Source organism: Sturnus vulgaris, chromosome 2, assembly GCF_052056855.1.
Source record: "Sturnus vulgaris isolate bStuVul1 chromosome 2, bStuVul1.hap1, whole genome shotgun sequence".
Lineage (NCBI taxonomy): Eukaryota > Metazoa > Chordata > Aves > Passeriformes > Sturnidae > Sturnus > Sturnus vulgaris.
Window position 1 is genome coordinate 114,408,254 of NC_142244.1, and position 10,999 is coordinate 114,419,252.

Consider the following 10,999-nt stretch of genomic DNA (forward strand, 5'->3'; position numbering starts at 1 on the left):
TTCCAACTCAAACTGTTCTGTGATTCTGTGATGTTTTCGTGCCCCAGGGGGAGAGGAGGTGTCACTGAGGCTGGGAGCTGGACCCACCCTGGCCAGCTCTAAGCCAGGGAGGACATTTGCAGAAGCAGATGCCAGAGAAGCCAACCTGCCCTCAGGCTTTGCTGGCAGAGCTGGGGGGACACCTGGCTTGCAGCACTCAGCTTCCAGAACCTGCACAGCCATGCCCACATATTGTGCATTATCTTCTTTTTTCTTCTCTGCCAGAGTTGGAATTAAAAGCTTGAGAGACAGAATTTCGTGTTTGGACTCAGATGTTTATTAATTCTTATCTATGTTACCGTGAGTGCCACAGCACTTCCAGCTAACAAGCTAAAAATGGTGATGTATCTCTCTCTCTACAAAGTCTTTTAAACCTAAACTGTCCAATTAAGAATGGACACCTAAATTATTTTTACTTTTGACCCAATAACCTAACACCCATGACCTGCAATGCAGAATTTTCTATCCAATTACAAAAGTACCACCTAGACCATGAAGAAGAAAGAAACCTCTGCCCCAAAACCTCCATCTTGCTTTATACCTATTACTATATTCTAAAACCCCAAATTCTAAATTTTCCACAATGTGATATTACACACTTCTATTCAAACTACACACCCATGATGCCAGTTCTATAATTAAACAAAAATTAAATTCTATTCTATTCTATTCTATTCTATTCTATTCTATTCTATTCTATTCTATTCTATTCTATTCTATTCTATTCTATTCTATTCTATTCTATTCTATTCTATTCTATTCATTCAATAGAACTTCTCCACGGCCTCAGGTCAAATGCGGAGTTCTCCTGGGGGGTCAGTGGCTGTCAGCACAGAAAGTCTAAAATTCTCAGTGACCAGGGTTCCAACACCCACCTCACTCTGGGCAGAGAAAGTTCTTGTCCACCTGCCACACATCACACACAGCCAGCCCTGTCTGCTCTGGCTGAGCCAGGCCCTTCAAAGCTTCCAAACAAAGGGAATTTAGCCTGGTGAGCACCAGCTGCTCATTTTTAGCCTTGACAGGAGGAAAGGCAGCTCCTCTTGGAGAAGACAGGGCTGCAGCAGCCCTGAGGCGGGCACTGCTTTACCCAGCCCTTACTCACCTGGCAGGGGGTGAGGTGAGTGTCACCTGTGATGGCATTCTGCCCTGCTGCCCAGGCAGCTCTGGGCACTGATTTCCAGAGAAATCACATGTGCTGAGTCAGGTACACTCCATGTAAAGGAAAAGCCATTCCTGGGAGGGCAGAGGCTGCCTGGTCTTGCCCCAGTGTTCTTTGCTTTGTGCCCATGAGTTCAATGGACTCTTTGCACTCAGCTGGGCTGAGCACGGTGTTCCCAGCTCAGCTCATCCACTCACAATAAAATGGCCAATTCATGAGGAAATCATGTCTAAATTACCCTGGTTTAACTCATCAGAGGAGCTGAACTTGTAAGGGAACACAGAGATCTAGGGCAGGAAGGGAAAGTCTTCCTGGAGCCGAAGTTTCAGCCAAGCTCCTCTGGGAAGTGAACAGATCTCCTGTGCAGAGTTTCCAAGCAGGATTCTGTCTGTCTGTGGAGTCCCTACACACCCCGCCATGGGAAAAAGTGCAAACGGCTTTGCACTGGCAACTTTTATTTCTGGAGGGATGTAATTAGTGTTTAAATGATTGGATTCTGCATGGCAGTGACTTTCCTGACTTCTCTCTCAGATGATCTTGGTGACCAGAGGTGGCACCTCTCACACAGAGGTTCAGAGCAGGACCTGCAGGAGGAATGAGGTGGGAGGAGGAGTTTGCTGTCCCTGCAGAACCTTCAGCACCAGCACTAACATCACCTTCTGACTTACCCTAGGGCATGCAGTGCATCACTGGGATTCATTCATGTCCCATTATGTGGTCAGCTCCTTGAAGCAGAAACTTAATTTAACACTTGCAGACTGCCCAGCAGCTTGGGGCTACCGTGGTATGAAGCCTTCTTCCAGAGAAAGAAACACCCAGGATTAGAAGTGGAAAGAAAATTAATGGTATCTACTCCAACTTCTCCTAGGAAAAGGAGACACCCATTCCAATCTGATCCTGACAGATATCTGTCTCCTGGTGGAATGTGGCTGTCCCTGGAGAAAGATGGATGAATTTTAAACTGAGGAGCTCCCAGAGCAATGTGACAGTTCTATGTACCCATGTGGGTAAGCACTGTGGAAGTGTTATTAGAGCTAGACTGAAGAAGCAGTGTTTAGAGTTGAGAGATTTAGTCTAAGATTTGAGGTCAAAGTTGCAACTTGAGCCAAACACATTTCACATCAGACACCCTCTCTAGGATCTGTGATTATTGTAAAATTGTCAGCTGGTAAATCTTAGCTTGATATAGAGGAAGAAAATACTGGAAAAGCTTCCTGGTAAACTCAGTGTTGACAGGGTAAGCTCTGGCTCCATTTCAGCTCTTGTGGTTTTAGGGGCTTGTTTGTCTTTCTGGTGGCTGCGCCTGGGACCACTCAGGGCTGGATGGCTGATGTACATTTCTTATGCATTCATATTCCTGGCAGAGGTGTTTGAAGTGATCAGCAGCTTTTGATAGTTGCAAAATTTACTGCCAGCACCATGTAATCACTGGCTATTATATTCTCCACCCCGCTAACTCCTTGAGGATAAAAAAATAATCTAAAAATTTTGTGTAATTTTCTTCTTTGATCCTCCCTTGGCAATTCTTTAGAACAGTGGTTGTGCAGCTGGGGAGAGACTGATGTGGGTGTCATGTGAAGGATTTAAATGTGTTTTGTGAAGGGATAATGAAACAGCCCTCAAAGATAGGGAGTCCTTTCAAATGATTAGTCTCCTTCACCTGGTTAAAGACAGCCATCATTAATATTCTTCTGGGACTTTGTGAACAGTATGTACCAGCATGAAAAGAAATATCAGGCTCTTATACATGTCCTTATTATTATGCTGCCTTACATTTAGATGGGCTAAAAAGAGGCTCTTAATGGACTGGAGTAGCTAATACTATAATGCTGAAAAAATGAGATACTGGGGGAGATAAAAGGTTTCAGCTTTGGGCAGTGTGGGCCATGGCTGGAGCTGATGCCAGCTGCTGAACCTGTATTTGGGCAGAAGGAGGTAAAATCATGCCTGATGTAAGCACTGCAGCCATCACGTGGCAGGAATACTCCTGTTAGGCCCCTTGCATCCATCAATCCCCAACTGGAGTTTTGTCTATTGAGCCTGGCCTGCAAATTTGTGTGCAAATAGATCTGCCAAGCCTACTTTGTTAAACGTTTTATTGCAAGGTGAGAGATACACCAGCAGCATGGACACATTTACCTGGTGTCCAGGTGACCTTGTTCTGACACTTGGCAGCAGTGCCTGGCACTTTGCTCCCAGCTAAAGCCAGCCCAGCCCTCAGTTTTATTCTTCACACCCAGGTGCAGGTAAGGGGTGCCAGTGTCCTGTGTCCCTGTGGCTCAGCAAGGCCAGCTGCTGCCTCTGCTGCCCTGGGGGCTGCGCCTTGGATGGAGCCCCTGCAGCAGGGGGGACCCCAGCGCCCTTCCTGAGCCTCAAACAGAACCCCGGGATGGTTTGGGTTTAGATCATCTTGTTCCATCCCCTGCCATGGGCAGGGACACCTTCCTAGACCTGCCCCATCCATCCTGACCATGGATGCTTCCAGGGATGGGGCAGCCACAGCTTCTCTGGGCCTCTCTTCACTCTCACATAAAGAACTTCTTCCTAATATCTAATCCAAACTTATTCTCTTCTAGTTTGAAGCCACTTCCCCTTGAAATTCACTTTTCAACATGTCACTCTTTAAAGGGACTGGCCTTGCTGGGAGTGCAGATTGGAGCATGAGCTCCCCTTCCTGCAGGTCAGAATTCTGCTGTGCACCGAGGGAAATGGCAAAAGGACTTGGCTGCAGATGCTCCTCTAATGCCTGCAGTGATTCCTCCTCCTCCTCTGGGCATGGCAGGAAGGAAAGGGGAGCCCCAGAGCACAGAGCATCCCTGGCTGTGCTGCCAGGAATAGCTGGGATAGGGGAGCAAGGGCAGCCTGTGCCACACACCCAGAGCTAATCCAGGCACTTTCACCTGCCCTGGTGTGTTTGCACAGATAATGTGCAGACATTATTTTCCAGGCAGCTCGTAGGAGGCACCAGCCTGCAACTTCAGGAAGACTGCCCTGTGTAAGTGCACATTCAGAAGACATTCTGATATGAATCAAGGTGGTGAAATGAACCTTTTGCTGAGCTCTGTAGAAGACAGGGCTCAAAAATAAAACTCAAAAACCTCAGGCAAACCCCATCTGGCAAACAGGCTTTGATTTTTGACCCCACTGCGTGGAGTAATAAATCCACCCATGAAGCACAGCATAGGACTCAGCTCTTTTTTGAAAGGATGTCCCAGGAGTTGTTATTCATTTTACAGTCTGCAAACACCATTCTCACTCTGCAAACTCTGAGTTCCTCCTGCAAGTCACGCCATTGAACTCCTCTCCATGTACAATGTGTCTTCCAGAGTGAATATTGTCTCCCAGTTAAATATTAACGACTGGGATGAGAAAAGACCTTTGTCCTAGAGATAAATTCCGAGGTGTTACAAGGTTGTTGCACTGGAAATAATGGACTTCATCTCAGCATTGAAATAGTAAACACTCTGAGTTAGCCTGCATAGTTCATGCTTGAAAGAAAGAGTTGTACCATACTAATTGGTACAAGCTTTTAATACTAATGAGCTTGTAATCTTTTCAGTTTAATTTTAGGTATTTTCATGCAAAGGATGCCTGGATCTGTAGAACACCTACGTGCAGCCATGTGAATGTCTGTAATTCAGTGCAGTTCAAAGCTGTGGGAGCTGCTGAGTGCTCACAATTTTCTCCTCAGTAGAAATAGCCAGATAAACACATAAATAAAAATGTAGACTTAGAAATACACTTTTTCCCCTGCCTTTTGCAGGCAGTTGCCAGTGGATGAAGCTGGATAACCTGTCCTAGCTCAGTGCTTTATGAAGGTGCAGACATCAGGCAGCACCTGATGCTTCTGCATGGATGGAAAAGGCAACCTGCAGCACAGGTCAAGGAGTAAATCACCATGCAGGGTGGAGAAATGGCACAGCTGGTAGGATAAAATGAAAGACTGTAAATAAAGGGGAGATTCCTGCAGTTTTTGCCTACTACAAGCCAGGATGATTTCCTGGCTCAACAACCCTGAAATGGGCGATGTGTCCTCTGCAAGAGAAGGAGCTGGGAAGAGTCACTGCTCCTGGAGATCTGCCCTTGGCAACACACAGCAGAGGAGGAGGAGGAGGAGGAAGATCAAAGTCTTGAGTGAGGGGAAGAAAAAACCGACAGTCTGGAAGAAATGAAATCATCCTTTATGACACACACGTTACCTCGGTGAACTTTCAGGAGTACATGGCGTTTTAGACCTGTGACCCAATAACCTTTAGGAAAACATTTCCTCAACTCTTCCCCACGGTAAAAAATGCAGCCAGACCTGGAGGACCAGTGGGTCCAGTTGCCCTGGAGAGTGGTGGGAGGGCAGCTGCCCCTGGGGGAGCACCAAATTCCCAGTGTGAGCATGGCTTGGTGGGTGTTTAACCAGCTCCCTGTGCCTTACCCACATTCCACAGGGCCCAAGGGCAGCAGGGATCCCAGCCACAACCATGAGTGTCCACGGCTGTTTCAAAGCCTGGCAAGGAAAAGTGGTGGGAAACACTTCTAACAGGCACACTAGGGGGTTGGGTTTTAATATAACTCTGCTTGAAATGAATAATTTTAATTTTTTTAAGGGAAATAATAGCTCAAACACGTAAGCACTGCTCTGAATGCTCATTTCGTTTAGCTGAGGCTTGCTCAGTAAAGAAAATGAAATTTTGAACTTTCAAGTTTGTACTGGTTTTTGGGATTTTGGGGTTTTTTGGTGGGAAATGTACTCATCAAAAGGGAAATCTTTCCATTTTCCTAGAGAGATGGTTAGTGCTCCAAGCCTGTTGGTGCTTAAGATGTGTTTTGTCAATGCCCTGAACAACAAGCTGTAATTTTGGCCAGCCCTGAAGTGGTAGCACGAGCACCAGGGACAAAATTGGCTTCCAAGGTTTACCCAGGGCAGCTGCTGACTGGGCATTCCAGGAGGCATGGGCACACAAATCTGAGAAGGATTTATATGTTTTTGTGTTGATTTTCTCATGCCATTTTCCAGCTTGGAGTGTGTCCCAGCTGTCCTGAGCCCAGAACACCATCAGTGGGCTGAGAAAAAGCTTTTTTTTTTTTTTCTGTATAAAATGACAGAGCTGCTCCAAGCCCCTGTCAGTTTGGAGCTTTAGGGCAGAGGATCTGCCAGCCAGGCTGTAGCTGTGCCTCCACACAGTTTGGAAAACAGAGATTTTTTTTTTCCTCAGAGACTTTATAACAAACGTTGGCTCTGACAACACCAGTTTGCACTTTCCAAACCTTCCTGGTTCTAAGTTTGTCTTGCAACAGAGCCAAGAGTGGTGTTACAAAAAATGTCTACAGATAGCTGCTTTATGTGTGTGCTGGTGCCTGAGCACACCTGTGATTCCTGGTTACATGCCAAAATAGCCAGAAAGCTTTTTTTGTGTGTGTGAGCTTGACTTCTCACTAACCAAGTGCCAGAAATGTCTGACCTGTTGGTTACAGCTCCTTCATTTATGAGGACATCTAAAAAGTGCGTTTGGCCAGAAGTTTTTTATTTTCTGATAATAGGAACTGTTGGGTTTTGCATCCAGAAAATCACAAGGTGCTTTATAAATGTGAGTCTCCCTGTTTGAAAGGAGAGGGAAGCCCTGGCTTGGTCACCTGCTCTAGAAGGGATTTGAAGCCAGTGGCAGATTAACAAGTTTTTTTATTACGATTTACTGTTTTTTTGTGTTATCACAGCATTCACACACAGACCTCCAATGTACCATTTTTTTCAGAGTCCAAACAACATCTCTGCCTAGGCAGTGCCCTGGAGAGCTGAGAGAAAGGAGAGATCGCCTGCTGCTCTGCCACCTTGCCTAGAAAAGGAGCATCCAAGCTCTTTAATTTTAAACACACTTCAGAGAGTTCTTGCTGCATTTTTCTGGTACTGAACAATTCTGTTGACAAGGCTGCTGTGTGGAAAGAGGTGGAGAATACAGAAGGGTGCCTCAGGAGGCTCCAGAACAACCTCTGGGACAGTAATTTTTTTTTTTTGAGTGGGGAGTCAGAGCAGCAGCTGGATGGCTCCCATGAGGCTCCTTTCATATAAACTCTTCCTGTGGGCTGGGGTCGAGTGTTCCTCATCCCTGACAGGCACATTCCTTTGTTTTATAGCCACAGCTAAGTCAAGGAGATGGGAAACAGGCAAATACAGGGAGATTTTGCATTAATGGGGTAGATTATTTGCCCACTTTGTTCTCTCACAGAAACTTGCACAGTATGACAGGAGAATAAAAGCAATTTATGTTCTCTTAATCCCACAGACCAGGCACGAAGGTGAGACTTGTTCTTCAGGTGTTTTGAGAGAGAAGTTTGCAGCAAGAACCTGGTGTTTAAAATGGGAAAATTGAACAGTGCATGACAGTGCTTCTCCTGACAGGCTCAAAGCCCCACATGGAGCAGATGCTGTTGTTATTGCTGCTCAGAGGCAGCTCTGAGATGAACAATTTCCATGTACAGATACTCCTGTGGCATTGCATGACTCCTGCATTAACAGACACTAAATTTCCCTTGTAAATTGGCTGCTGTGGGGGTACTCACATTTTTTAAAAGCTATTTCCTTCCCAAGACCCAATTTGATCTGATTATCGAACTATATTAAAAAACAGAGTAATGGGCTGTGGGATCTCACAGCTTTAAAAAAAAAGAAAAAAAAAAAAGGAAGTAAAATCTCAGAGCTCATCATTGGTTTCCCAGGATAAATGGTGTGGAATTGTTATAATCCATTTCATGTTCAGCTTCTTTGATCACAGGTCCAGGATAGCAAAGCAAGGCTGGGATGCACCTGACACTGTCATGATGCTGAAAGCTGCCACAGGTCATAGAAAGTTCTCTGTAAGACACCTACTGTAAACAGAAACAACACTGAGACACAACACTTATTCATTGGAACAGGGGGAGAAGAGATTAAATCACACTCTGTGGGAGACATCTGTCTCCCTGCCTCAAAAAACTTCATTGTCATGCTAAGTCTGGATTTAAAATGTCACCTTGAAAATGTGTGACATTTTAATGGGATGATTGCCAAGATTCTCAAATCTTTTAATTAGCATATGAATCACAATGTTAAATATTGTGGGAAAAAGCATAAGAAACTAGAATTATGAGAGAATGCCTTGCATTTCCCTTGGTTAAACATATCTTGGGAGGACCGTCTCATAAAAATCTAATATTACAATGACAAATGAGATTTAAAAAAAAATACTGTGGTATTCCCATTTATACCATCAGCTGGTTGTGATTGCATGGAGGTTTTTTAAAATTTATTTTACAGCTGCCTGTGAAAGCAGCCTGGGTGTTGCCTGTTCTTTCAATAACCCTCACAGCACATTACTGCATCACCACAGCCACTACTACTGCAGCCCTGAGGATGAGTTGCATTCCCTTTTTCCACATTTCTGATGCAGCTCCAAAAAAATCCAGCAGGATTTCATCAATGTCTTTTGTTCATCTGTCTCCAGTAAACAGTTTTTTTGGTTGCTCCTAAAAATGGTGGAGGCCAAAACAAACCATCAGTTCCCAAAATTCCTTCAGTTAGAGAAAGCCAAGGAGCCTGCACTGTGCAAGAAGCTCCTTTGTGCCAGGCAAGGCTGGTGGGAGTTAATTACATGGATAAATACTTGGTAGATTAGGGTTTGTGGTTAGAGAAAATCCTTCCAGTTGAAAGGAAACTTCCTATAAGGATCTCTTAAGAAGTTTTAGTGGGAGGAGGGTGCAGTGAAGTTTGTACAGCAGGTTTTTCCATCTAATGTGAGCAGCACAGTGCAGGAGCTGGCAAGGCTAAAGCAATTGTTCATGGCTCCTGCACAGCTCATCTGCCCTGGGAGCTGATTTGTGACGGAAATCCGCTTGAACAGAGACAGTAAATTCGATTTACTTGTGCAAAAGTGGTGAAGGATTCCATAGTGGAACAATCCAGGTCCAACAATCCAACGTACTTTGGATCATAAGATTTAGTAAAGAAAAAGGGCAGAAACCACATAATTCAGATTCGACCTTCAAGCATCAGAAGTTTGAGGTTAATCAAAACTAGGGTGTAGTTCATCCATTCATGAAGATGTCTGCGTGAGTTGGAGCTGCCCCTGTGCTTGGATCTTTCCATTTCCCTTGGGATCTGCTCAAATCCAGGGATCAGAGTTTGCAACAGAAAGCCCAAAACCACACACAAAAAGCTGTTTAAAGGAGGAGGCACCAGCAGACAGAACTAGCTGTGAGTCTGTCCTGGCTCTCTAGAAACTTCCAGGTAGGAACAGAATAGAGGGATGGAAGTTTTGAGGTAATTTGGATCTCCCTGAGAGATTGGAGAGTAACTGAAATAATAGTTTTGTGTGCTAATGAAAGAGACCAAACACAGGAAACGACACTGGGGGAGAAACGAGAGTTAAACTCAGGATTAATGTGCAGAAACAACAGGAGAATGAACCTGAATTTCCCGAGCAGGAGGCAGGATTTGCTGGGCCATGGGGGGAAAGGTTGGTCCCCTCCTGCTCATCTCTCTGACAAACCAGCTCTGGGCTTTGCAGGGCTGGGGAGCCAAGGGGAGCCTGGGCAATGTCCATGCATGGAACCCCTGGTCCCAGCTGCCACACCATGATAGGGAGGACAACCTTTCCCAGCTGGGAGAAACCAGGTGAGCAGCTTGGCTGTGGCCTGTGGGGGGATTTATGGGGGATAAATCTCGTGGGGGATTTATTCCAGCCTTCCCTTTGGTGAGGTGGTGCACAGGAATCAATCCCAGCTGTTCACACAGCTGCAACACCTGGGCACAGCTTGGCTCCCAACCATCACAAAACCATCAATGATTTGAACTCTTCATGATGTGCTACAGGGATAATTCTAAGGCTTCTCCTCTAAGGAAAACCATCCCTCCCCTCTCCTGCACAGCCCCTTCCCTTGTATTTATTATGGGAGCATTGGTCTTTAGGGAGCATGGACAGCTCTCATGTGATCACATACACAAAATGAAACAGTAACACCCATTTCTGTAGAAGAATATATTATTTAGCAGATCAGTTTAAAAGTAAAAAAAAAAAAAAATCTGTACATCTTTGAAGGTGTCTCTTGTTGGGTTTTTTTTGCATCAACAAGGATAAAAATGTGTTTGCACCATGGTTTTCTCAGCTTTGTGCTCCCTTCTTTGCTCGTGCTGAAGGATCCCATGGTGTCTAGCTGTACCAAGCCACAAAGCGACCCTGCAAACCCACTAAGGTTTCTTCTGATTTCTTCTACTGTAGGAAAAAAAAAAAAAAAGAAAATTGCATCCACTATGCTGGGCTTCTGAATGTACTGTGAACACTATAAAATTCAGAGAATAATGAGGAGAAATGTGTCATTAGGGCCTGCCAGGCAAACAAAAATGTATGCCAGGACCCTTGTCAGTGTATAAGCATCTGGTGAGCTATGCTGTAATTAGCATACTGCTGTACACATACAGGGAGCATCTCGACTAAAACAGCTCCTGGTGCCACTGGATCATTTCCCAGAAAAGGCTCCTTGGCTAAACTCTGATTTGTCTCTACAGACTGTGGTCACCAAAAAGGCAGATCTGCTGCAGCCTGTGCAGTGTCCACAGGGAGAGTCCTGCTGGGAGGCTCTTGTGGGAATGCTGGAGCCTGGGGAGTCCTGCAGGAGGCTGTGGTGAGAATTCAGGATTCTGGAGAGCCCTGCAGGAGGCTGTGGTGAGAATTCAGGATTCTGGAGAGTCCTGCAGGAGGCTGTGGTGAGAATTCAGGATTTTGAGGAGTGCTGCAGGAGGCTCTTGTGGTGAGAATTCAGGATTCTGAGGAGTGC